Below are 25884 nucleotides of genomic sequence, written 5' to 3'. Positions count from 1 at the left end.
CCGCGCGCTCGCCTCTCTCACCCCCGTCCCTTCCATCCCCCCGACCCTGAGCAACCTCTGATCTACTTTTTGTCATTACAGATTATTTCCTAGAATTTTAGGCACATATACTTTTTCCCTCTGGCTTCCTTTACAATCATTTCAATATTCGCTCACATAACAATTGTTTGTTCTTTTTCAGTCCATTGTTTGGATGTCATACAATTCACTTATCCATTCACCTATTAATGGACGTTTGGGATCTTTCCAGTTTGGGGCTATGACAAATGCGCACTCCTGCGCAAGAGTCTGTGGACGTGTGCTTGCGTTTTCCCCGGTCAAGCGCTCGGAGTGGAGTGGCTGCGTCGCGCTAGATGTACCCTTGACTTTTTAATTAGCGTGCGGCTCTTTTCCAAGCGGCCGCACCGCCTAGACCCGCGCCGGCTGCGTAGCAGAGCTCAGCCCCTCGGCCGCCTTCGCACGTCTGGGTTTCTGCCGTTCTGCTGGGCGTGCGGCACGTCGTCACGGCGCTGCTGGGCATTGCCCTGGCGACGCCCTCCCCGTGCCTGCTTGCCGCCTGTGTACCTTGCTTGGTGGAGTGCGCCAATCTTTGGCCCTTTTTCTTTCTGAGGTACCGGGACGGGGGACTGAGCCCGGAGCCTCGTGTGTGGGAAGCCGGCCCTCAGCCACCGAGCCGCAGCGGCAGCCCTTCCGCCCGTTTTAAACGGGATCGCTGGTCTTTATTGAGTCTAAGACATCTTTTTTCCTGTGTGTTGTTGAATTGAGGTGTGAATCCGACACTAAAGTCACCCTTTTCAGGACCCTCACAAGGGGAGGCTCCAGCTGCACCCCGATGCCAGGACACCTTCCTCCGCCCCCCCGAGGGTGACCCCAGCCTCAGAGCCCTGCGCCCCGGCAGCCCGCGCCCTGCCTCCCGCCCCACGGGTGCGTCTCTTCTAGTTCACCTGGGGCGGCGCACGTGGCCTCTGTGCCTTCGCGCCACGTGCCAGGCTCGCGCCAGGCCGTCCTTCCTCCCCGAGGCTGAGTGATGCCAGCGCGGCGGGGCGCAGTGTCCCCCGCATCGCGGACGCGCGGGACCTGTGTGAGTCAGGGAGGGCGTCGGCGCCGCGGGCTGGACTGGCCACCAGCGAGCGGTGCGGGCCACAGGACCCCCAGACCACCCACCCCGCCCCGCGCCGCCCCGCACTACCGCAGCGCCGTCCTCTAGGCCGCCAGATGGGCGGCGCCCAGCACTCTTGCCCCTGGGAAATTGGCAGGGCCCCCCAGACCCCCAACTCGCAGCTCCCCCCCAGAACCCCAACCCTGCAGCCCCCCAGGCACCGCAGCGCCCGGCCCGCGTCAGCCGGTCCGGGAGGCGCCATCGAGCGCGATGCGCACAGTGGCTGGGCCTCGTCTGCACGGACCACCCGCCGGGAAGGAGCGCGTGTGCGGGCCAGGGCGGCTCCCCCGGGACCCCGAGCTGGGGGCGAGGCCTGGAGCCCGAGGCGGCTGCCAGCGGAAGGGAAGGGGGTGGGAGGCGGCTGCCTCGGGGCCACTGCCCCCCCCCTCCGCCAGACTCTCCTGGGCCTGGCCCCGCTCTCGGCAACGCCTGCGCCGCCCAGTTCCCAGGGCAGAGCCCAGCCCCGAGCAGGTGACAGGCGCCCGGGGTGTGCGGGGGTCCTGGGGGGTTCTGGGGGGGTCCTGGGGGCATCCCGGGCAGCCTCACGGGGGTCCTGGGCCCTCACGTGGGTCCTGGGTGGCCTCGGGGCACCTTCGGGGTGCGCTGCAGAGGCAGGGGAGCTCACTCACCAGAGCCGCCGGGTGGAGCGCGGGGAGGAGGCAGATGGAGTGGGGAGGGGGCTGGGAACGGGGCAACGGGGGCTGGGGGCATGAGGACAGGAGGAGGGGGAGAACATAAGGGGGTGGGGGGGATAGAGGGTGGCATGGGGGGCGGGGCGGGGGACGGGGGGAGGGCGGCTGGAGCGGAGCCCGCCCCCACCCAGCGGACCCCAGCCGCAGGCCTCCCTGCCGGGGCAGGGTCTGCGACTCCCACCTGGAGGCGGTGAGGGGGTGGGTGCAGCTCCTCGGGGACCCCTCCGCTGGGCCCTGGCGCAGCAGGCACCTGCCCGGCCGCCCACCCTCGGCCTGATTTATACGGCGTCTTGGCTGCAGGTCACTGGCCTCCAACGGCTGCGAAATCTAATTGCTCTCTGAAGGGAAAAAACACCCCAAATAACGCCGGTAATGCCAGCAAGCCGCGGCCTGCTGGGCTTCCCGGCGCCCAGGGCGGCCGCACGCGCGGAGCGGCGAGGGGGCTGCGGGCGAGGCCACCGCAGCTCTGCCAGGTCAGCCGGCACGGGCCAGCGCGGCCGGCTCTCGGGGGGCTCCGAGGTCAGGACCCTCCCCCCAGCGCCCCCTGGCCGGGCGGTTAATTGGAATAACAAAGTCGATACAGGCGGCCACAGGGGGACACAATCTTCGTTTGATCTCTCTCCTGGGCAGATTAATTAAGTGTTATCAATTAACAGCCCTTGCTCCAGGGGACGCGGGTGCCAGCGCTGTCGAGGGCTGTCCGGCCTCAGGGCCCCGTGGTGAGCCCGGGAACACCCAGGGATTTCCCTGGAGAGAGCAGGGAGGCGAGGGCCGCTGCAGAGCCAGAGCTGGGCTCACTGCTCCAGCCACACCCAGACGGGGACAGGGACCCGGCCTCTGCCCCAAGAGCCCCCCCCGGCTCCCGAGCCGGCACGCCGCCCTCAAGCGCGCCGTGTGGATTAAAGCCAGCGGGACAGAAGTCGGCAAGTAGGCACGGCCCCTCTAGCAGGGAGCTCAGACAGTGTCCCTGGGGGGCACAGCCGTCGGGCGGGGGCTCTGCAGGCCAGTGGTCCCACCCTGGGCCAGGACTCGCTGGCACCGGCTCCCCTCAGCCTCTGAGAAGGCGCCCCTCCGGGCAGGGCAGCAGAGAGGGCCGCCCGCGGGGACGGGGCTTCTCCGCGGGATCCCGCTCCCTGCCCTGGGCCAGGGCCGTGGCCGGGGCAGGTGTGTCTCTGCTCGGGCCGGAGGCCGCGGCCACCCCGAGGTGACCTCTTGGCCTGGAGTGGAGCGGGATGCCGAGTGCAGCGTCCAGCCGGGCGGCCGGGACCCTCGGTGAGTGGACAGAAGCAGAGCCGAGGGGCCAGCGGCGTGCAGCCCCATTGGGTGGTCCCACTTCTGCCAAGCCCCTACCCCCAGCCCCTGCCTCCACCTGCCCCCGTCACCCTCAGCATCTGTGGATGCCATTTTAAAACTAGGGTGCTGTGAGGGACAGCTGGCCTCATGCACCCCAGTGCTGACTTGGAGCCCTGGCTTGTGGCCCCCGTACGAAACCAGAGCACCATGTGGGGACCTGGGGGCGGGGCGAGGGTGGGGGCTGTGGCCACGTGGGCTCCTCGGGTCACACCCCGGGGCTCACGGGTGAGGCTGCGGGGGAAGCCTCCTGACCAGCCACTGTCCTGCTCTAGCTGGGTGGCCCTGTCCTTCCCCCTTGGGCCAAAGAGTCCTCCAGGCAGGATGAGCCTCGTGATGGACTGCTGTGGGTGGCCCCCAGGAAATTCTCTTTCTAACACTAATCCATTTCTGTGGGTGTGAGCCTCCTGTGTGCCGGAAGTTCCCATTGCGTTACCTCGGTTACAGGCCTCTGATTAGGGTGCCACAGTAAGGAGGGCAGGTCCTAATCCACTTACTGGAGTCCTTCATAAATGGGATGAAGACAGAGAGACAGGAGCTCAGAGAGGAACCCACAGAAGCTGGGAGAGAAACCCACAGGAGGAGCAGGCAGAAGCTGAACGCAACGGGGCCCAGAGGAGAAGGCAGAGACCGGCAGACGCCACCGTACGCCTTGCCACCGGAAAGAGGAGTTCAGGGTCACCCAGAGCCAGTCTTCAGGGAGGGAGCGTCGCCTGCTGACGCCTTGGCTTGGACACTTCTCTCAGCATTGGCACCGTGAGCTTCCAAGCCAATAAGCCCCATCATAAATGCCAACCCATTCCTGGCATAGTGCTTTAGGCAGGTTTTGGCAAACTAAAGCCATTGTTCTAAGCGTTGGAGAAGGTGGGAGACAGCTACCAGATGGAGCTGGACAAGACCTGAGCAAGTTGCTCCACCTCTCTGAATTCCAGCCTCTTCATCTTGCAGCGCTGTTTTGATTAGTGAGAGAGCAGATGTGAAGCAGTAAGACATGCCGATGGCCATGATGATGCTGGTGGTGATGGAAGGTGTGGCAGTGATGGTGGTGATGGTGATGATATGAGTGGTGGTGCTGATAGCCATGACGGAGGTGTTGGTGGTGATGGTGATGAAGATGGTGGTGGCAGTGGTGGTGGAGGTGATGGTGGTGGTGGTGATGATGGCGATAGTGATAGGGTGGAGATGGTGATATGAGTGGAGGTGATGGTGGAGGTGATTGTGGTGGTGATGGTGGTGGTGGTGGCGGTGGAGGTGATGGTAGTGATGATGGTGATGGTGATGATGACGGTGGTGATGGTGATGGTGGTGGTGGTGATGGTGATGATGATGGTGATGATGGTGGTGGAGGTGATGGTGGTGATGATGATGGTGATGGTGATGATGGTGATGATGGTGATGGTGATGATGATGATGGTGATGGTGGTGGAGGAGGTGGAGGTGATTGTGGTGGTGATGGTGATGATGGTGATGGTTATGGTGGTGATGGTGGCGGTGGAGGTGGAAGTGATGGCGGTGGAGGTGATGGAGGTGATGATGATGGTGGTGATGATGGCAATAGTGATAGGGTGGAGATGGTGATATGAGTGGAGGTGATGGTGGAGGTGATTGTGGTGGTGATGGTGATGATGGTGATGGTTATGGTGGTGATGGTGGTGGTAGTGGTGGAAGTGATGGTGGTGGAGGTGATGGTGATGATGAAGATGATGATGGTGATGGTGATGATGATGGTGATGATGGTGGTGATGGTGATGGTGGTGGTGGAAGTGGTGGTGGTGGAGGTGATGGAGGTGATGATGATGGTGGTGATGATGGTGATGGTGGTGGTGGTGGAGGTGGAGGTGATTGTGGTGATGATGGTGATGATGATGGTGATGATGGTGGTGGTGGTGATGGTGATGATGATGGTGATGATGGTGGTGATGATGGTGGTGGTGGTGATGGTGGTGATGGTGGTGATGATGGTGATGATGATGGTGATGATGGTGGTGGTGATGATGGTGATGGTGGTGGTGGAAGTGATGGCGGTGGAGGTGATGATGATGGTGGTGATGATGGTGATGGTGGTGGTGATGGTGATGGTGATGGTTATGGTGGTGATGGTGGTGGTAGTGGTGGAAGTGATGGTGGTGGAGGTGATGGTGATGATGAAGATGATGATGGTGATGGTGATGATGATGGTGATGATGGTGGTGATGGTGATGGTGGTGGTGGAAGTGGTGGTGGTGGAGGTGATGGAGGTGATGATGATGGTGGTGATGATGGTGATGGTGGTGGTGGTGGAGGTGGAGGTGATTGTGGTGATGATGGTGATGATGATGGTGATGATGGTGGTGGTGGTGATGGTGATGATGATGGTGATGATGGTGGTGATGATGGTGGTGGTGGTGATGGTGGTGATGGTGGTGATGATGGTGATGATGATGGTGATGATGGTGGTGGTGATGATGGTGATGGTGGTGGTGGAAGTGATGGCGGTGGAGGTGATGATGATGGTGGTGATGATGGTGATGGTGGTGGTGATGGTGATGGTGATGGTTATGGTGGTGATGGTGGTGGTAGTGGTGGAAGTGATGGTGGTGGAGGTGATGGTGATGATGAAGATGATGATGGTGATGGTGATGATGATGGTGATGATGGTGGTGATGGTGATGGTGGTGGTGGAAGTGGTGATGGTGGTGGTGGAAGTGGTGGTGGTGGTGGTGGTGATGGTGACGCTCTGTATTTAGTGACTGTCCGCCATCAGCATAGATTATTTTGCACGGTCTCTAGGGTCAGGCGTCTGAGCGCGGCCTCACTGGCTGCTCTGGCTCAGGGTCTCTTGAGAGGCTGCAGCCACGTTGCGTTTCACTGGCCGCGTCTCCAAGCTTGTCTGGGGGTGGATTTGCTTTCCAGGTTTCCCCCAGGCCTGCCCAGGGCTGAGGGCCTTTGTTACCGTCACCTTGGGCTTCTCCAGAGGCCGCCTGAGTGACTCCCCGTGGCAGCCACTTGCCCCTGAGCCAGTGGCTCGAGAGAGAGGAAGTGCCCGAGGCCGGCCGCGTCTGGCCAGAAGCTCCCTCAGAGGGGACGCCGGTTCCTTCTGCCGAGCTCTGCTCACCCGCAGCAAGTCGCCGTGGCCAGCCCCACCGAGAGGCAACCGGCGGGGACAGAACACCAGCAGGCGGTCCTGGGGGCGTCCCCACAGCGAGGGGCAGGCCGAGGAGGGGCACGGGGCGCCTCTTCCAGCCGGAGGCGGGCACGGGGGCCTGGCAGGGCTCGCGCTGGGCGCAGAAGCAGGACGGCCTCACCGGGCGGCCTGGCCGTGGCCTCCTGGGCGGGAGGGAGGGACTCCCTGGGGTTCGCGCAGGGCCTGGGGCAAGCATGGGGGGAGCAGGGGGCGGGGGCGCCAGCGCAGGGGGAGGGCAGACGCCGGGAGGGGGTCGGGCCGCCCCCTGGAACGGAGGGGACCCAGGCCCTGCCCCGGCGCCCCCAGTGCCGCGGTGATCAATCCCCCTAACGGCCTCCCACCTCCGCCGGCTTCTGAGGAATGAACGCGGGTCTCCATAACTTCCCCGGCGCTGCCCGCTGGGACAGTTCGTAATAAAATTGCTTCTAAAAACATATTTGCAAGTCGCCGCCACATTTTTTAAGCGGAACGCCGCCTCGCCGGGCTCTCCGTCTCCGTGATTAAGGAGCGACCTCCCTCCATACATCCCGCCTCCGCGTCTCAGCCGGGCCGGGAAACGCCGCCTCTGCGCCGCCTCCCTGAAAACGGGGTTTTGATGGGTGATCTACGGGGTTATCTGATGAATCCCCTCCCTGCAGCAGGGTGACAGGCGGGCTGTGGCGACACGGTGAGGGGTGGGTGGCCTGCGGGCACGTCCCATGCCAGGGCGGGGCCGGTGGGGCGGGGAGGGAGGGTGACTCCAGGAACGCTGGGGGGGGGTCCTGCCTGGGGTTACCTTGGGTCACCCACACCTGGGATAGGTGTGAAGAGTCACTGGGTGGGGTACCACCCCCGGCACCCCCACCGGGACCCCCTGCCTGGACCTCACCCCCTCCCCAGCTCAGGGAAATGGACAGCACTGGGCAGGGGGCAGGGGCGGGGAGCAGGGGGGGCAGGGACGGGACACGGCCAGGCATCCCCCCACCCAGGGAGCGGCAGCTTTGTGCCCAGGAGAGCCACTGTCTGCAAAACCCACGCGGCAGCACTGCAACCACCAGTCCCGCTTCAAGCTGGGGAAACTGAGGTCAGAGGGCCCCTGGGCTCTGCTCCCTGTCGATGGGCTCTCGAGGTTCCTGTCGGCCACCGGGAGAGAGAGAGCCCCCCGGCACAGCCCACGTGTCGCCCCTGGAATCTGCTCCTTGCATCAGCCCTGGGCGGGGGCGACCCTGCCCTTGGAGCAGGACGGGGAAGGGTCTCCACCTTTGCCACCCAGCAAGGGTCCCCAAACCCTGGGCAGCGCCAAGCACAGGGAGCAGCCCCTCCTCGGCCTCGCCGGCGCCCTGGGGTCTCGGGGCGTCACTGCTGTGAGTCCGGGTTGGGGGGGCGGCTGGGGCACCCGGCAGTATCCTGCCCCTCCCCCAGCGTGCCAAGCCCTGGGGTGCCAGCCCCCTCGGGCGCTGGGCCCCCTTCTCCCAGGGCCTGGCTGGTGGTCTGGGAACCGTGCAGCCGTCCTTGGCCTTTGGGTCTTCGCTCTTGGGACACCGGCCGCGCTGCCCGCGGTGCTTTGGGTTTGGCCGCGCCGCCCACTCGCCTTGCGGACCCTCCACTTCCCGAGGGATGAACCCCGTTCTTCAGAAACAGCTGCCCCACGGGGTGCCCCATGGGGTGCCCCACTGGGTGCCCCACGGCCGTCGTCGCCGCGCCTGGAGGCTCAAACCCGGGGGCGTGAAAGGCGGGCGGGGTCCCTCAGCCACAGCCCTGCGCGCCACGCGCTCCTGCGGGGGACGGGCTGGGGGCGCGCGCCCTGTGAGCCCCCCCAGGGGGCCATGCGAGGTCCAAAAGGTGGGGCAGACGGGGGCGCTGGGTCCCTGGCCCAGGCCGAGGGCGGGGAGGGGGCCAGGTGGTCAGGCTTGACTCTGGCCACTCGGCCTTGGGCGGGGGTCCCACGGCGCCTGATCGGCCAGAGCCTGTGAGCAGCCAGGCCAGCGTCGGCAGCCCGGCCCCCCACCGCGCACCCGACCCCTCAGTTGCACTGCGGGGTGCCCTGACCCCCGCCGTCCCTGAATGGGGGTGTCTCCTGCAGTTGGGGCACCGCAAACCCCCCAGCTGCCCGGTGTGTACACGCACACGAGGGTCCACGCGCGCGGGGCGTGAGCGCGCAGCCCTGGGCTCCAGGGAGCGTGTGGGTGGCGGTGGGCTGGTGGTCCCTGGCGGGGAGCAGGGTGAGCCCCCCTCCCCGACTGCGGGCCCGCGCCGCCCCCGCCCCCACGGGGTGGACCTGTGCAGGCCAATCCGTTTCCCCACGGGTCCGCGCCCCCCACTGTCACGGCCGCTCGCAGAAGCTCAGGTCTGCTTCACCGCTGAATGTGGGCAAGGGGCGCTGCCCAGGCAGGCGCGGGGGGGCGGGGGGCGCGATGGGGCCGCGCCGGCGACCCCGCCTTGTCACCCCGCGCCTTGTCACCCCGGGCTGCGCGCGCGGCTCGGCTGGGGCGCGGGAGGGTCTGCGGGAGCCCGGGGACCTCGGGCGGGCCCGGGGAGGAGTTCAGCCGAGGCGGCGCGTGAGGAGCGGGGCCGCTCCCCACGGGCAGGGGGCGCAGGGCGGGAGACCACTGTCCCCGCGGGGGGCGTGGCCTGGGAGGGCGGCCCGCCCAGCCCCTGTCCCCCTGCCCCTGGCCGAGCCATTCCTGCCTGCGCCCCTCCCTCCCGCGTCCCCGCGGGGCGGCCAGGCCGGGAGGTCCCGGCAGAGCCCCAGCCCCGGCGAGGTGGGCCCCTGCCCCACAGCCCCGCAGTCCCGCGGGCCGGGCCCCCCATCCTCCTTAGAGATATATTAATTATATTTCTCCCCGTTAATAGGCTGCTTACTTTATGACGTGGGGACACAAAAGTAAATTTTAAAATCAATTACACAATTACATATGTAGTAATAAGAGAGCACACAGCTAATCTCCGCCGGGTCAGGGACGCAGCCCTCCAGTAGCGCAGGTTTCATTAGGAAAGGCCATTATTGCCTTGAATTACAGAAATAACGGGAGTGGGTGTATTCAGCGAGAAGTAACAAATGAGGCTGCTCTAAGATAAGAGCGGCGCGGCGGCCGGCGGGAGCGCGCAGAGCGGGCGACATGGGGGTCAGCGCCCCCCGCCTGCGGCCCAGCGGGAATTAATTTTAGAGCTTCCTGGGGCTGGTGGCCGTGCGCGGGGGGGGGGGGGGGGGCGGTGCTGGCGACGCTCCCGTCCTGCGCCCTGGCCCCCCCCAGGCTGGGGGACGGCCGGCACCCCAGCTACCTGTCCTGGCACCCCAGGCTGCAGGGTCTCCTGCTCTTGGAGGTTTGGGAACCTCACCTCGGTCCTCGGCGGCCACTGCCTCTGCCGGGGGCTCCAGCAGCTCGGCCTTCCGAGGTCCGTCCAGGTGCTGGTGGCCCAGGAGCACAGATCGTGGTGCTGGTAAGGGGGACGCAGAGTGCGTAGGTGGCGGCTGACTGAGGCCCCCGCACAGGGCTCGGGCACTTCCTCGGCTCCCTCTGGGGTGGCCATTCACGTTCAGAAGAGAGCCGAGGTCAGGCTGGGGAGTACAGGCAGGTGGCCCAGGGGAGCGGGGTGGGGGCTGCCGGCACAGGGCAGCAGGAGGAACCGATGGCTCCGTGCTTGGCCTGCTGCAGCGGCAGAGGAGGGGCCCTGGTGGGACTGGGGCCTCCGGGCCAGAAGGACACAGCCAGGGGCTCTGGTGGGGTGAAGGGGTGGCAAGAGACGCCACCTTCAGGGAGCCTTCCCTGCCCCACCCTGTGAGTGGAGCAGGACATCGGGGTCAGTCCTAGGACCGGCTGCTGATTCCAGGAAGTTATTAAGCAGCCATGGAGAGCTGCACACAGATGTTGACCAGTGACTGCTGGCAGTGCGATTCAGCAGGCAATGCACCGATTGCCCCAGTGATCACTGCCCACAGTGCTCTGCAAAGGGGGGGGCTGCTCAGGATGGGGCAGGTGGCCGTCCCCAGGGCTGCATCCTCATTCCCCGAAGAAGTGGGTAGGGCAGGGGCATGGGTTGGCAGAGGAGACCAGCTGGGTCAGGGAAGGCCGAATGGATAGGCTCCAAGTGTGACCAGGACAGGGCTCAGCATGTGAGCAGATCAGTGCTCAGTGTGTGTCGGGATCAGGGCTCAGCATGTGTCAAGATCAGTGCTCAGTGTGTGATTAGGATCAGGGCTTAGTGTTTGAACAGATAAGTGTTCAGTGTGGGACCAGGATCATGGCTCAGTATATGACAGGATTAGGGCTCAGTGTGTGCCAGAATTAGGGCTCAGTGTATGACTAGGACTCAGTATGTGACAGGACTAGGGCTCAGTGTGTGACCAGGATCAGGGCTCAGCATGTGTCAGGATCAGTGCTGTGTGTGATCAGGATCAGGGCTCAGTATGTGCCAGGATCAGGACTTAGCGTGTGCCGGGATCAGGACTCAGCATGTGTCAAGATCAGTGTTCAGTGTGTGATCAGGATCAGGGCTCAGTCTGTGAGCAGATAAGTGTTCAATGTGGAACCAGGATCAGGGCTCAGTATATAACAGGGTTAGGGCTCAGTGTATGACTAGGACTCAGTATGTGACAGGACTAGGGCTCAGTGTGTGACCAGAATCAGGGCTCAGCATGTCAGGATCAGGGCTCAGCATGTGTTGAGGGTCAGGGTTCATCATGTGACCAGGGTCAGGGCTCAGTGAGTGACCAGAATCAGGACTCGGTTGTGACCAGGGCCAGGGCCCAGCTGTGAGCAGACCAAGGCTCAGTGTGTGCCCAGGGCAGGGCTTCGCCTGCGATCAGGTCAGGACTTGGTGTTTGCCGGGGGGCATCTGCCCTGCTGTGCTCCCTTGCCACGGCTCTGGGGTCCTCAGCCAGCTCGGGACGGTCAGCATGAGGTCTGGGACCGTCCCAGGCAGCGATGCAGCCAGTGCTCTTGGAGCCTGGAGATGGGTCAGCGTCCCGCTGGTCCTACCGGGTCCTGGGTGGGCCGCCCGGCTGCAGGAGCGACACCCCACACTGTGAGGGGCCTGGGGGCGGAAGGGGTCCAGGGGCACTGGACAGTGGGCAGGTGTCGGCACCCATGGGCCTCCCTGAGGAGTGGGCGGCAGGGGCACTGCAAGCCCGGCCCCGGGGTGTGGGAGTGGGTCCTGGCTGGGGCGGCCGACCCCAGCCGGCGCGGGGACCCACGGACACGGGGCTTTCCGCAGTCAGTGGGGACTCGGCCGCGCCCAGCCCGCGGGGCCTCCCCGCAGGCCGCGCCTCGCTCCAAGGGAGCCCCCCGGTGGCTGCCACGGCCCTGGCCAGCCCCGCCCCAGGCCCGCGGGGGTGACGGGGGAGGGGACGCCGAGCGTCGCGGGCGATGGGCAGCCGGGAGCCGCGGGACGGCGCGGGAGGGAGAGCAGCGCGGCGCTCCACGCGCCTTCCCGGCCGCCGGCCCCGCTGAGGGCGTCTGGGTCCCCGCGGAGGACGCGCGGCTGCGGTGCGAGGGGCCACGGCGGGGCGGGGAGGGCGCGGCGCGGCCCCTCTGCTCGCCCGCGGAGCCCTGCCCTCCCGGCCGCGCCTCCGCCGCGGCGCTATCACTCCATCACCCGGGAGATCACTTCCAAATTAAATTTTATGGTCCATTACTTACCCGCGCCGACACCAGTCTAATGGAATCTTAAATGGAACCGACTTGCTCTGCGTGGGGCCGGCCTCTCAGTTAAGACGTTATTTAGTTCTAATTATCAGATAATGAACTCAGGAAATTTAATTTTTAATATTTATATGTCAAAAGTCCATTGTGCTTTGGCTAGAGACTTTAAATTAAAAGTTAACGCAGGGCGAAAACAATCCGAGCAGGTCCCGCTCTCCCGCCCCAGGGCGGGGCCAGGGAAGCCCTACTGTGTGCCGCCCCCAGCTCCGCGGCTGCCCCCCAGAGACCCACAGGGGAAACCCGGGGGGCTGCCAGGGGGAGGGGGCGACTGCGGGGACCTAGAAGGAGGGCAGGCTTTGGCAATAGCGTGATGGACAGGAGGCAGAGGGACAGACGAGGGGACAGGGTGGGTGCGGGGCGAGGGGCTGCAGTGGGGGAGGGGTGGGGGTGGGGAGCAGACGGGCTGGGGGAGGGGCCTCTGGGCGGGGACACGACGGGGCGGGGCTCGGCGAGCTGGCGAGCAGGCTGGTGAGGCGTCTGGGAGGACAGCGGGGTGGGCAGGACCCCCGCCGCCCTGCCCCCGCCGGGGTGCCCTCCCTGCCGCAGGTGGGGGCGGCGCCGGGCGGGTGGGGCCCGCGGTGAGAAGGCGCCGAGCGCCCCCAGGACCACGTGGTCGAGGCCCGGGGCGGGCGGGGAGCCCCTCGCTGGGTGTAGCTGGTCAGAGGGAACGCGCGCCCTCGGCCGCCGGGAGCCCCTCGCCGCGCCCCAGCTGCGCCCGCCCCAGGCTGGCAGCGGCTTCCGGGGCGCCCACGGGCCGCGCGGACAAGGGCGCCCGGTTCGGCCCCGGGGGCAGGGGAGGGAGGGCGGGCGTCCTCGGGTCTCGGGGTCCCGGCCCGGCCGCCGCTGGGTCACTGTCGCCGCCGGACCTCCCACCCGGAGCTCAGCTTGACGCAGCACAGCGGTCGCGCGCTGGCAGAGTCGCGCCTCCGGGCGGGGCAGCCCGCGGCCTCCTCGTGGCCCGAGCCTGTGTGCGTGGGAGAGACGCGGGGGCCTGCGGGGGCGGCGGGAAAGCACCCCCCCCCCCCGGCCCCGGGAGCCCCCAGGCCCGGCAGGCCGCAGCCTCGCTGCCCCAGTGGGTCGCCTGCCGCTCAGAACCGGGCTCCCCTCCCTCCCCGCCCCCACCCATGCCCTCTTCCTTCCCAGCCTCCCACGCCCACCCTCGGCCTGCGGGCAGCCGGCTCCGCTTCCTGCTCCCCTGTGCCACGGGCTTTCCCGGGCTGCGAGCCCTGCAGCCCCTCAGCGCCCACGGCGGCTGCTCGCTGCCCCCTCCCCGCGTGCGCGGCCCCAGCCCACGCCCTCGGCAGCGGTTGGTTCCCTGGGCTACCCAGCTATGGCACTGGGGGCACGAGCCTGGCCCCTTCACCTTCACGTCACCGTCACAATGGAATGTGTTGTGTGTCTGCTGCAGGCTCATCTCCAGCTCGTTGTTCTTCCAGGATGTGCTGTCATCTGCCGGGAACTCAGCTTCCATGCTTTTAATCCTCCTTCAACAAGTTCGCAGGTGGACATCCTGATTGTTACTACTGCTTGTCTTTTTCCCAAAATCATAGTTCAATACAATTTCTCTAATTATCACAGCCAGGAACAAAAGAATAACTTGCATCCTTCTCATGTGAGACACAGACATGGTTGTAAAAGACCTTGGGGGATCTGGGGTGTAGATCCAGAACAGAGGATGTCAACAGGATAACAACAATGATGACAGCGACGATGATGATGATGGTGATGATAGTGATGATGACAACGGTGATGACAACAGTGAGGATGAAGATGATGATGGTGATGATAGTGACGACAACAATGATGATGGTGATGGGACAAGAGTGATGACAATGATAATGATGACAACAACAGTGATGATGAAGACGATGATGGTGGTGATGGGGACAATAGTGATGATGATGATAACAATGATGATGGTGAAGATGACAATGACGATCATGATGAGGACAGCAATGATGATGGTGATGATGAAGACGATGGTGATGACAGCAATGACAATGATGCTGATGACACCATCATGAGGACAGCAATGATGATGGTGATAATGGTGATGACAACAATGATGATGATGGGGACCATAGTGATGACAATGATGATGAGGATGATGGGGACAATAATGATGTTGACGATGATGGTGGTGATGGTGGTGATGATGGTGACAACAATGATGATGATGGTGATGATGACGATCATGATGAGGACAGCAATGATGTGATGACGATGGTGACGAAAGTGATGACAACAATGACAATGTTGATGACAACCATTATGATGAGGACAGCGATGATGGTGATGATGACGATGACAATAATGGTGATGATGGTGATGACAATGATGGTGATGACAACAGTGATGAAGATGGTGATGATGGTGATGACAATGATGGTGATGACAACAGTGATGAAGATGGTGATGACAACAATTACAATGATGCTGATGACACCATCATGATGAGGACAGCAAAGATGGTGATGACGATGACAGTAATGATGACAGTGGTGATGATGGTGATGACAATGACGATGATGCTGATGACAGCCATCATGATGAGGACAGCGATGATGGTGATGATGACGAAAATAATGGTGATGGTGATGATGACGATGACAATAATGGTGATGATGGTGATGACAATGATGGTGATGACAACAGTGATGAAGATGGTGATGATGGTGATGACAACAATTACAGTGATGCTGATGACACCATCATGATGAGGACAGCGATGATGATGGTGATGATGGTGATATGGCGGCAACGGTGATTCTTATCAATGCAAATCTTCAGGGGTCATGCTCCTGCCCAGAGAGCTGCCCGCGTGGGGGCTGCGCAGCCCTGCCCCTCTGCTGCCTCAGCAGGGCCAGTCCACGACAGCGTCTCCTGACACTGGTGAGGGGTGGCCTCGGCTCAGACGCCACGAGGCAGTGCTGGCACGGCCTGGTGAGCACGCTGGAGTTCCTTCTAGGCGGGGCCCGAAGGAGACCCCATCCCACCAGCGGCTCTTCCCGTGGCCCCTCCCATCTCCTGGCCGCCACCGGGCTGCTTTCTGTCTGTGGCTACAGGGCTGGACGTTTCCTCGAAGGGGACTCCTCCAGTAAACCCAAGGTCTGTCAGTTTTAATACAGCAGAGGAGAAACCCGAGCACATCTCAGAGGGCCACACGTTTGTGGGTAATGCGCGTCCTTGTTTTCCTCTGTCCAGCTGGCCCAGGGTTCTGCCCTCGCCACATGGAAGGTGGTGGCCCCAGACCTCCCACCTGCCCAGGCTCCCAGGTCCCCTCCGCAGACCCCGCCCAGCTCACCTGCAGCCTGCAGTTTCCAACCTGTCTGCACTGCCCGTGCTCTCCCAGCCCCCTGGGTGCTACCCCCTGTCCCCACCTGCTTCCCACCCACACCCACAGGTGACCCCCTGCCTCCCAGGGACTGGACTACTCCTTCCCCTTCTCCAAGGCCTGATCCTTCCAAGCCTGTCCTTTCCGGGGACCCTCTCTCTGCCAAAGCGGAGCCCCTGCTGAAGTCCTTAAGTCTCATCGCTGCTCTTCTGTCCGGCTGACGAGTACCTTGAACTTGCCCTGGCAGATCTACTGCGCTCCCACCTCCTGACTGGACCCAGGCTGCATGAGTCTCCAAACCTATTCAAGGTATTTCTAGAACACAAACAGAAAGGTGCGTCAAATGTGTGTGCTCCACTCCATCAGTCATCAGAAAACGAACTCCGCGTAACTGCCGCCAGGTCAAGAAACAGAGGGTCTCCAGCCCGCCTGGTGCTGCCGGCCGGCACTGCCTCTCCGTGTCCCTCTTCCCCGGGGAGCACCGTCAGTCCGCCCTGCCTGGTGCTGAGCTCGGTTGGGTGCCTGGCTGCTGGGACACACAATGCGTTTCGGGAGCTCGACCCTCCCCAGTGGCGTGCCCCGCGCCCAGTCTGCCCTAAGCGGGGCGCTTCCCCTGCCCACTCCCGCCACAGCGGCCACTCGGGCCCGAGCCGGAGCTGGGAGCACGCCCTGTGGTCGTGCGTAGCCGGGCATCGCGCATTTTCATCTGCAGCGTGTCTCCCCAAGTGGACATGCTGCAGGGAATCCCCCGCTGCTCCGCTGTGGCGTTCGGGGCATTTTCTAGTTTGGGCTGGTGGTGGGTTGAATCGTGCACTCTGGTTTGGGCCTGTCTTGGCCGGCTGCATCCTGGCGGGTGTGGACGAACACAGCAAATAGGACCTCTTCAAGGTGTCCCTTCTGTGAAGGGGTGGCCTCGCCAAACCAGGTTGGGTTTTTCTTTCTCTCTCCCCCCTGTCCCCCCCCCCGTTGCCTGCTCGCTGTGTTCATTTGCTGTGTGTTCTTGTGTCCGCTTGCTTATCAGGACGATGATGATGATGGTGATGACAATGATGGTGTCTCTTTTTTGTTGCGTCATCTTGCTGTGTCAGCTCTCCACGTGTGCGGCGCCATTCCTGGGCAGGCTGCACTTTCTTTCGCGCTGGGCGGCTCTCCTTACGGGGCACACTCCTTGCACGTGGGGCTCCCCTACACGGGGGACACCCCTGTGTGGCAGGGCACTCCTTGTGCGCATCAGCACTGCGCGTGGGTCAGCTCCACACGGGTCAGGAGGCCCGGGGTTTGAACCCTGGACCTCCCATGTGTAGGCAGACGCTCCAGTTGAGCCAAATCCGCTTCCCCAGGCTGGACTTCAATCAGGACGACTGGAATCCTTGGAAAGTGAGTGAAAGCAGGACAGAAGCCCCGGGGAGCTGCAGAGCCTGGAAATAGTGGAACCCGAGAGAGGAGACGACACTGATGCGTGCTCGACTGTGTGGCGGCAAAGCCAAGGCGCCCCAAAGCTTGCTGGCCAGGCAGAGACCCCAAATGGAGCAAGCCTTCACCCTCTGAAACTGCGGGCCAGCAAAGCCCTGCTGCTGAGCCTCCCGTCGTGTCAGCAGCCGGAAGCTGCCGCTCCCCCAGGACGCGCAGCCAAGACCCTCCTGGGCGCATCGACGTTGGTGAGCGCCGTGCGCCTGTCTGCTGGGGTGCATCTGGGGTGGACTTGTCGGTCGGCTTGCCACCCCCTATGCTGAGCTCTGTGGACATCGCCAAGTGGCTTTCTGAGGTGGTGGCTCCTGTCCCCACCCCCTTCAGCAGTGTGGGCCCCCAGCTCCTCTGCGAGCTGCAGCCGGCTCACACTGGCTGGCGAGGGACACAGCACTCGGGCTTTCCAGCTCCATGTTTGGTCACATGCGTAGCTTGAAACTGGCCATGGTGGGAGCATTTGCACCTGGGAAGTGGTCAGCACAGCACACCAGGGCTCTTCCCCCCCCTCAAAGAGCCAGTCCAGATACTCGCCAGCACCGTCCTGCTCCACAGCTTTGCTGGCCTTCGAAGTCTTTTTCACTTTGGTGAGTGCTGGAATCTCCCCGAGTGTGCAGAGATCTCCCTGAGTGTGCTGGGATCTCCCTGAGAGTGCAGAGATCTCCCCAAGTGTGCTGGGATCTCCCTGAGTGTGCAGAGATCTCCCTGAGTGTGCTGGGATCTCACTGAGTGTGCAGAGATCTCCCTGAGTGTGCTGGGATCTCCTTGAGTGTGCAGAGATCTCCGTGTGTGCTGGGATCTCCCTGTGTGTGCAGGGATCTCCCTCTGTGCAGAGATCTTCCTGAGTGTGCTGGGATCTCCGAGTGTGCAGAGATCTCCCTGTGTATGCTGGAATCTCCCTGGCTGTGCTGGAATCTCCGTGTGTGTGCTGGGATCTCCCTGAGTGTGCTGGGATCTCCCTGGGTGTGCTGGAATCTCCCTGGCTGTGCTGGAATCTCCCTGGCTGTGCTGGAATCTCCCTGGCTGTGCTGGAATCTCCCTGGCTGTGCTGGAATCTCCCTGAGTGTGCTGGAATCTCCCTGGCTGTGCTGGAATCTCCCTGGCTGTGCTGGAATCTCCCTGGCTGTGCTGGAATCTCCCTGGCTGTGCAGAGATCTCCCTGAGTGTGCTGGCATCTCCCTGCGGCTTCATTTGCTCCTCCTGCTCTCTAGAGCTGAGCATCTCTTTGTGTGCTTATGGCCATTACTGTCCCCGTTGGTGAAGGGTCCGCTCGGGGCCCTTGCCCATTTCCCACTCCACCTTGCCTTGCTCCGCAGGTGTGTCACCGTCTGTCCTGTGGATTCAGGCCTGAAGTTGACGACACACCCTCCGAGGCTTCATTAAAACGGTGGTTTTAATGAAGAAAAGGTCTGAATTTCTAGATTTGTTTTAGAGTTGTTAAGTATGTTTAAGAAATACTTTTCTACCCTAAGGCCATGAAGAGAGTTTCTGATGGGGTCGTTGCTTTATTCCATGTGGATTCCAGCTAGCTCAGCATCACCTAAGGACAATGCCATAAAAAATACGGCTCAGTTGAGTCTTTTTAAATTACTAATTTTACCTGGAATGCAAAAGGCTCTCCCAGTCTCAGCAAAGACTTATTCCGCCTTTTTGAGGTGAAAGTACATTATTCATTTTTAAACTTAGTTAACAAATAAAATTTCAAGCATAGATAAGTTGTAAAAATACTACTAAGAATTACCATAGATCCTTCCCCAGATTCCCCCAATGTTAGCATTTTACCTTATTCGTGTCTCTTTACATGTATCATTTTTTTCTGAATGTTTGAGAGTACGCTGCAGACACGTTGCCCTTATGCTGTTAAACACCCCAAAATGAGGACTTTCTCTTACGCAACCACAATGCAGTCATCCGAAGTAGAACTTTAAAGTCAGTCAAATCATCAGAGAGAGTAGAGACTTGAAATTTTGTCACTTTTCCCACTAATGTGAGATTATATAAAAAATACCCACACGCCCAGGCACCGTCAGAAATCTGTCCCTTCGTGCGAATATTGCCGGGCTCCGCGGCTGAGCGGGCGGTACGGGCAGCCACGCCGGCAGCAGGGAGCACCGCGGTGTATGTCCCCCGGGCGTGTGGACGGTCTCGGCTCTCGCGCGCTGCGCCCTGGGGAGGGTGGCCTCCTCCTGTGTCCCTGTCTCCTGCGAGCCTCCTGCTGTTGGAATCTTCTTTAAGAAATCACTGACCGTCACAGCTGGAGGTCAGCCTCCACCTTCTCAGCCCCTCTAAAAGCGGCCTTGGCGAGCCGGGGCGAGGGGCGCTCTGCGGCAGCTCGCACAGGGTGGGTCGAGCGGGAGGAAACCCCAATAAAAGCAGCGTGCCTAGGGGAAACGCCTGCTTCTCCCTGGGGTTTGAACCTGGGAGCCAGTCTGCTAAGGAGAAACCACCATGGCTGCAGCTCCTCCGCCCCAGAGCTTGACCCCCAGCGCTCTCCAGGAGGGTCCAGGGCGGGCAGCCAGGCCCCTGCGGGCGGCGTGAGCCGCGGGGCCCTCGAGAGACGGGCTCTTAAAAAAAATGACCCCGTCCTTTTAATTTCTATTTTCTTTTATTAATATGTGAGTACATGCATATGGCTTATAAATAAATATACTTTTATATTTAAAATGTATTTATGGGAAACGGACTTTGGCCCAGTGGTTAGGGCGTCCGTCTACCACGTGGGAGGCCCGCGATTCAAGCCCCGGGCTTCCTTGACCCGTGTGGAGCTGGCCCATGTGCAGTGCTGATGCGCGCAAGGAGTGCCCTGCCACACAGGGGTGTCCCCCGCGTAGGGGAGCCCCACGCGCAAGGAGTGCGCCCTGTAAGGAGAGCCGCCCAGCGCGAAAGAAAGAGCAGCCTGCCCAGGAATGGCGCCGCCCACACTTCCCGTGCCGCTGAGGACAACAGAAGCGGACAAAGAAACAAGACGCAGCAAAAAGACACAGAAGACAGACAACCAGGGGAGGGGAGGGGAATTAAATAAATAAAAATAAATCTTAAAAAAAAATAAAATAATAAAATAAAATGTATTTATGACTAACTTTCAGAATATGACTAAGAGTTCACAAGAAAAATAAAGTTACATCACTGTTTTGATAGTATGCTCCCCTGGATTAAAAAAAATGTTTATTGATTTTTAATTGTGGTAAAAGACACATAATATAAAAAGCATTTTAACTGTTTTAAGTGGACAATTCTGTGGCATTAAATCCACCGACAAGGTCGTGTGACTTTGACCATGACCTATTTCCAGGCCATTCTCGTCACCCCAAACCAGAACGCGCTCGCGCTTAGCCTATCAGCCCCTCCCCTCCCCGCTCCCCTGGGAACTCCTCGGCTTTCTGTCTCTGTGGATTTGCTTATTCCAAGTGTTTCATTTAAGCGCAATCCTGCATTTGTCCTTTCGTGTCCGGCTTATTTCCCTCACCATGGCGGGGTCAAGGTCACCCACGCTGTAGCAGGAAGCAGCACCTCGCTTCTTTTTAGGGCTGAGTAATAGCCCACATTTTGCCGACGCCTGCCTTCCTCTGCTGATGGGCCCTTGGGTTGCTTCCATCTCTTGGCCGCTGTGAGCAGTGTTGCCACAAGCCCTGGTGTGCAAGTGTCTCTCCGAGTCCCTGCTTTCAGGGTTGGGTGGAGACGGAGCAGCAGAATTGCTGGGTCAGGTAGAAATTCTATGTTTAACTTTCTGAGGAACTTCCAAACTGTTTTCCACAAAAGCTGCACCATCTTGCATCCCCACCGACAGTGTCCGAGAGCTCCTGAGTCTCCTCACCAACAGCTACTGGTTTTTTTTGTTTAGTTTTAAATAATCGCCACCCTTGGGGGTATGATATGGTATCTCATTGTAGCTTTCATGTGCATTTCCTGTAATGATGTTGAGCATCTTTTCACATGCTTATTGAGCCATTTGAATATCTTCTCTGAAGAAATGTGTATTCAAATCCTTTGTCCATTTTTAAATTTAACTTTTTGTTGTTGAATTGTGGGAGTTCTTTATATATTTGGATATTAAATCCTTATCAGATACCTGGTTTCCAAATTTTTTCTCCCATTTTGTAGGTTGTCTTTTCCTGTCTTGATAATGTCCTTTGATGCGCAAAAGTTTTTAATTTTGATGAAGGCCATTTTGCCTTTTTTTCCTCTTATATTACATGTGATTTTGGTGTAAAATCTAAAAATTCATTGCCTACCACAAGGTCTTGATGATATTTCCCTATGTTTTCTTGTACGCGTTTTATTGCATCTCTCTCTATTTTGGTGGCTGATCTATTATGAGTTGAGTTTTGCACCTGGTGAGAGGTAGGGGTTCACGTTCACTCTTCCACACGCGGATTTGCAGTTGTCACAGCCCCATTTGTTGAGGAGACTCTCCTTTCCCCATAGAAGGGACTTGGCAGCCTTGTCGAAAATCAAGTAGCCGTAGATCTGTGGGCGCATGTCTGAACTGTCAGTTCTACCCCACTGGTCTCTGTGTCTACCCTTTAGGCCACTGTTTTAAGCCCTGCAGTTTGTAATTAATAGAGGCGGCCCGAGTCCTCCAACTCTGTTCTTCTCTTCCAAGATTATTTTGGCTACGTGGGGATCCTTGCAATTCCATATGAAAATGAGCATCAGCCTTTTTGTTTCTGAAAAATAAGAAAAGTTGAACTCTTGCTAGGACTGCATTGATTTCAGAGCTTGCTTTAGGCAGAATTGACATCTTAGCATCATTGTCTGCCAAACCATGAACATGGGACACTGTGACAGTATGAAGCTGAATGGACCCCAGAAGGTGATACCCTTAAAGCTAACCCATTCCTGTGGGTGTGGCCCTATCGTAGGTAGCACTTTTGATGCGGTCACTTCACTTGAGGGCCCTTCGGTTGGGTTACTTCCGTAAGGCGTGGTCAGGGTGGGCCTTTATCCTCCTCCTGGAGTCCTGTATGTACGGGGTGTATACAGAGACAGAAGCAAAGAGAAAACCAAGGAGCGGACAGAGGAAGGCAGGGGCTGAAGCAGCAAAACCCAGAAGAGAAGGGAGAGCCCAGCGGGCGCCACCATACGCCTTGCCGTGTGGCAGAGGCGCCCAGGATGGCCCGCAGGCAGTCTGCAGGGAGAAAGCATCACCTGGTGACGCCTCGATTTGGACTTTTTCACACCTCTGAACGGTGAGTTTATAAGCTAATAAATTCCCATCGTAAAAGCCTACCCATTTCTGGTGTGTTGCATTTCTATGAAAACAGATGTCTTTCCATTTATTTAGGTCTGCTTAAATTTCTTCCGCAGTGTTTTATGTTTTCAGTGTATAGGTCTTTCACCTCTTTGGTTAAATATATTCCTAGAGGGAAGTGGACTTGGCCCAGTGGTTAGGGCGTCCGTCTACCACATGGGAGGTCCGTGGTTCAAACCCCGGGCCTCCTTGACCCATGTGGAGCTGGCCCACGTGCAGTGCTGATGCGCGCAAGGAGTGCCCTGCCACGCAAGGGTGTCCCCGCATAGGGGAGCCCCACGCGCAAGGAGTGCGCCCCGTAAGGAGAGCTGCCCAGCACGAAATAAAGTGCAGCCTGCCCAGGAATGGTGCCGCACACATGGAGAGCTGACGCAGCAAGATAATGCAACAAAAAGAAACCCAGATTCCCGTGCCGCTGACCACAACAGAAGTGGACAAAGAAGAACACGCAGCAAATAGACACAGAGAACAGACAACTGGCGTGGGGGGTGGGGAAGGGAAGGGGAGAGAAATAAATAAATCTTAAAAAATAAATAAATATATTCCTAGATATTTTATTCTTTTAGATGCATTTGTAAATGGAATTTTCTGTATTTCCTTTTCATATTATTAAACTTGTATATGGAAACCCTACTGACTTTTGTATATTTACCTTGTGTCCTACAACTTTGTTGGATTTGTTTATTAGTTCTAGTAGCTTCTTCTGTATTCTTGGGGATATTCTCTATATAGGATCATGTCATCTGAGAATAGGGATGATTTTACTTCTTCATTTCCAATTTGGATACCTTTTATTTACTTTTCCTGCCTAATTTCTCTGGTTAGAGCTTCCAGTGAAATGTTAGCCATGGTGACAGTAGCATCGTCGTCTTGTTCCTGATCTTGGGGGAAATATTTCAGTCTTTCACCATTGGATGTGATATTTGCTGTGCGTTTTTAATAAATGATCATTATCATGTTGAGAAATTTCCCTTCTATTCTTAGTTATCTGAGTGTTTTTTGTCATGAAAGGATGTTGAATTTTGTCAAATGCCTTTTCTGCATCAAGATGATTATGTGGTTTTATTCCCTTCATTCCATTAATGTGGTATATTATATTGATTGATTTTCTTATGTTGAACCAACCTTGCATTCCCGGAATATATCTCATTGGTCATGGTGTATAATCCTTTTAATATACTGTTGGATTTGGGTTGGTAGTATTTTGTTGAGTATTTTTGCATCTATATGCCTAAGGGATATTGTCTTATAACTTACTTGTACTATCTTTATCTGGCTTTGGTAGCGGGGTAATTCTGAGTTCATAAAATGAGTTAAGAAGTAATCCTTCCTCTCCTATTCCTGGGAGAGTTTGAGAAGGAGTGGTGGTAAATCTTTGAATGTTTGGTAGAATTCAGCAGTGAAGCCATCCAGTCCTGGACTTTTCTTTGTTGGGAGGTTTTTTGTTTTGATTATTCAATCAGCTTCTTTTTCTTATTAAAGGTCTGTTGAGATTTTATGTTTCTTCTTGGGTCAGATAAGGTAATTTATATATTTTTGGATTTCTCCATTTCATCTAGGTTTTCTAATTTGTTGGCATGTAATTGTTGATAGGTGTCCTCTTATAACCCTTTTTGTTTCCATAAGGTCAGTGGTAATGTCCCCACTTTCATTCCTGATTTTACTTATTTGTATATTCTTTCTCTTATGCTTTGTCCTTTTCTGGCTAATGATTTGTTGATTTTGTTCATCTTTTCTGACACCAACTTTTGGTTTTGTTGATTCTCTCTATTGGTTTTCTATTTCATTTATCTCTGCTTTAATCTTTACTATGACCTTCCATTAATTTGGGGTTTAGTTTGTTCTAGTTTCTTTAGGTGTGAAGTTAGATTTTTTATTGTGATCTTTTTTTTAAAAACTTTTATTTTATTTTTTTAAAGAAACCTTTTTGTAATGTAGTCATTTAGAGCTATATATTTCCCTCCGAGCACTGTCTTTGCTGCATTCCATAAGTTTTGGTATGTTGTGTTTTCATTTTCATTTGTTTCAAGATATTTCCTAATTTCCCTTACGATTTCTTCTTTGATCCATTGGGTTTTTAACAGTGTGGTGTTTAATTTCCACATATTTGATAAATTTTCCAGTTTTTCTTCTGTTACTGATTTCTAGCTTTATTCCACTGGGGCCCAAGAAGATACTTTATAGGATTTAAAAATATATTTTTAAAAATTTATTAAGATTTGATTTGTGGCCTAAGGTATGGTCTAGCAAGGAAAATGATCCACGTGTACTAGAGAAGATGTGTATTCTGCTGTTGTTAGGTGGAGTATTCTACATATGTCCATTAGGATCGATCAGTGAATAGTATTGCTCAAGTCCTCTATTTCCTTATTGATCTTCTGTTTAGATGTTCTATCAATTATTGACAGTGGTATATTGAAGTCTTCAACTATTATTGTGGAACTATCCAGTTCTACCTTCAGTTCTGCCCATTTTTTGCTTCATCTATTTTGGGGCTTTGTTTTAAGGTATAAAGATGTTTCTAATCATTCTGTCTTCTTGCTGGATTGAACCTTTTGTTTTACATGATATAATATCCCTCTTTTTCTTTTGTAATCTTTTTTACTTAAAGTCTGTTTCATCTGACAATAGTATAGCCACTCCAGCTCTCTTTTGATTAGTGTTTGCATGGATTATCTTTTTCTCCACTTTCACTTTCAACCTCTGTGTCTTTCTACCTGTGTGAATTTCTTGTATGACAGCACCTAGATAGACCATGCTTTTTCATCCAATCTGCAAATCCTGCCTTTTAATAGGGGAATTTAATCCACTGACATTTAAGATTATAACTGAGAAGGAATCATTTAATTCTGCCATTTAGCTATTTGTTTTCTGTATGTTTTATGTTTTTGTTCTGTAATTAATCCATTTTTGTCTTTGTATATTTAATGTTTTTTTGTAGTGTGCCATTCTGATATCCTTTCCTCTACATTTTCAGTTGCTTTCTTAGTGGTTACCTTTATAATTAACATTAACAAACATCTTAAACTACTAGCAACCTTGTTCAACTAGTACCAACTTACTTCCAGTAGCATACAAACTCTCTGCTCCTAGAAATCTGTCTCTCTCCATTTTTATTGTTACTGTCTCAGATTGTATCTTTTCCTTTTTTTTTTTTTTTTTGGAGGTACCGGGGATTCAACTCAGGACCTCATACATGGGAAGCAGGCGCTCAACAACTGAACTGCATCTGCTCCCCAGTGAGAACTGTTTTTTCATTTGTTTGTTTGTTTTTAAGAGGTGCCAGGGAATGAACCTGGAACCTCACACATGGCAAGCGGCTCTCCACCACTTGAGCTACATCTGCTCCCTCGGATTATATCTTTATCCATCGTATGCTCATTAACCTAGATCTTAAATATTACACATTTGCCTGTTAAGTCATGTGGGAAGACAAAGTAGTTACAAACCAAAGCACACAAATACAGGATTTTGTATTTATCTATGTAACTATTATTACTACTGTTCTTTGTTTCTTCTAGGGCTTCGACTTACTGTCTAGTGTCTTTTTATTTCAGCCTGTGGGGGCATTTTTGGGACTTGGAGTTGTCCTGAATGATATTGCAGGGACAGACGCAGGACATTATATATCCTGCCATAAACCACTGAATGGACCGGGGGAGAGTGTCAACTACAATATAAACTATAATCCATGCCATGTAGCAGTGCTCCAAAATGTACTCACCAAATGCAATGACCGTACCACACTAATGAAATAAGTTGTCGATGTGGGAGGAGTGGGGGGTGTGGG

The sequence above is a fragment of the Dasypus novemcinctus genome, chromosome 1 (assembly GCF_030445035.2).
Source record: "Dasypus novemcinctus isolate mDasNov1 chromosome 1, mDasNov1.1.hap2, whole genome shotgun sequence".
Lineage (NCBI taxonomy): Eukaryota > Metazoa > Chordata > Mammalia > Cingulata > Dasypodidae > Dasypus > Dasypus novemcinctus.
This window is presented reverse-complemented; position numbering follows the sequence as displayed.